Genomic DNA, 2,394 nt, shown 5'->3' with positions numbered 1-2,394 from the left:
AGAAAGATAGGAGAGGATGAATTTCACCAGAACAAGTCAGTAAGTTAAAAAAGAGGAAGGAATGGAGTACATAGAGTCTATGAAGAATTCTTGCAAAACTAAGACTCTAAATATAAATACCAGTTTATAGGAAACATAGGAAATAGGAGGAGCCCTGGTAGCATAGTGCCTAAGGCATTTGACAGCTAATCAGAAGACTGGAGGTTCAAACGCACCAGCCACTCCTCAGAAGGAAGATTGGGTAATCTACTTCCATCTACCACCTCAGAAACCCAAAGAGGGGTTGCTATGAGTTGAATTGAATTGACGGCAGTGGTTTTTTTTGTTTTTTCCTTTCTGTTACTGGTAAAAGACATAGCCACCGAATGCAATGTAGAGATCTTGTTTGGATACTGACTCAAACTATGCATGACCATATTTTTATGAGTCAGCTAGGGAAACGGGCACTGACTGGATATTATATGATATTAATGAATTATTATTATTTTGTTGGATAGTTATATTTATATTTAAAAATAGCCTTTATTGCTTAGAGATACAAACTTGTATATTCATCAATAAAATGGTATGATGTCTGTGAGAATTTTGGGGGCAGTGGTGGGGTTAGGGATAAAGAAAACCATATTTTAAAATATCTGAAGCTGTATGACAGGTCTGTCACTCATCTGTCAGCTTGTTGTACTGTGGTGGCTTGCATGTTGCTGTGAGGCTGGAAGCTATGCCATCAGTATTTCAAATACCAGCAGGGTCACCAAAGGTGGACAAGTTTCAGTGGAGCTTCCAGATCGAGACAGATGAGAAAGAAGGATGTGGCCAGGTGCACATCTGTAAAAAGAAATTGGCCAGTGAAAACCTTACAAATAGCAGGGAAACATTGTCTGACATAGTACTGGAAGATGAGCCCCTCAGGTGGGAAGGCACTCAAAATACGACTGGGGAAGTAGCATCAAGCTTCATGATGTGGATGGGGTAAAGCTTTCTGGACCTTCATTTGCTGGTGTAGCACAACTCCAAATGAGAAGAAACAGCAGCCAATATCCATTAATAATCAGAACATGGAATATATGGAGTGTGAATCTAGGAAAATTAGAAGTTGTCAAAAACGAAATGGAATGCACAAAGGTTGATACCTTAGGCATTAGTGAACGAAAAGGGACTGGTATTGGCCATTTTGAATCGGGTAGTCATATGGTCTACTATGCTGGAAATGACAAAGAGGAATGGTGTTGCACTCTGTCCAAAAGAACATGTCAAGGTCTATCCTGAAGTACAATGCTATCAGTGATAGGACAGTATGCATATGCCTCCAAGGAAGACCAGTTAGTATGACTATTAACCAAATTTATGTACCAACCACTAACGCCAAAAATGAAGAAATTGAAGGTTTTTTTTTTTTTTTTAATCAATTTCTGCAGTCTGAAATTGACCAAACATGCAATCAAGATGCATTGACGATTATAGGTGACTGGCCAGTGAAAGTTGGAAACAAAGAAGAAACATTGTTGTTGTTGTTGTTGTTGTTGTCATTAGTAGCTGGAAAATATGGCCTTGGTCATAGAAATGATGCCAGAGGTCGCATGAAAGAATTTTCCATGACCAATAAATTATTCACAGCAAGTATCTTTTTTCAACAACATAAACTGTGACTATACACATGGACCTTGCCAGGTGGAATACACAGAAATCAAATCTACTACATTTGTGGAAAGAGACAATGGAAAAGCTCAGTATCATCAGTCAGAACAATGCCAGGGCCCAACTGTGGAACATACAATCAATTACTTATATGTAAGATTAAATTGAAGCTGAAGAAAATTAAAACAAGTCCACAAGAGCCAATATATGACTTTGAGTATATCCTACATGAATTTAGAGACCATCTGAAGAATAGATTTGATGCATTGAACACTAATGACCAAAGAACAGACACATTGTGGGATGACATGAAGAACATCATACATGAAGAAAGCAAAAGGTGATTTAAAAGACAGGAAAGTGTAAATTTGCACCTAAATCACAAAGAGAGAGAGAGGGACAGGAAAGGAAGAAAGGACCAAAATGGATGTCAGAAGAGACTCTGAAACTTGCTCTTGAAAGACTAGTTAAAGCAAATGGAAGAAATGATGAAGTAAAAGAGCAATACAGAAGATTGCAAAAGGCAAGTTGAAAGGAGAAAATAAACTATTATAATGAAATGTGTAAAGACCTGGAGTTGGAAAAATCAAAGGGAAAGAACATGTTGGGAATTCTCAAGCTGGAAGAACGAAAGAAAAAATTCAAGCCTTGGGTTGCAATATTAAAGGGTTCTATGAGCAAAATATTGAAGGAAGCATCAAAAGAAGCTGGAAGGAGTATCCAGAGTCACTCTACCAAAAAGAATTGGTCAACGTTCAA

The sequence above is a fragment of the Orycteropus afer genome, unplaced genomic scaffold (genome assembly GCF_000298275.1).
Source record: "Orycteropus afer afer isolate SDZICR_OR568_19922 unplaced genomic scaffold, OryAfe1.0 scaffold00261, whole genome shotgun sequence".
Classification (NCBI taxonomy): Eukaryota; Metazoa; Chordata; class Mammalia; order Tubulidentata; family Orycteropodidae; genus Orycteropus; species Orycteropus afer.
Note: the sequence above shows the minus strand (reverse complement) of the source record.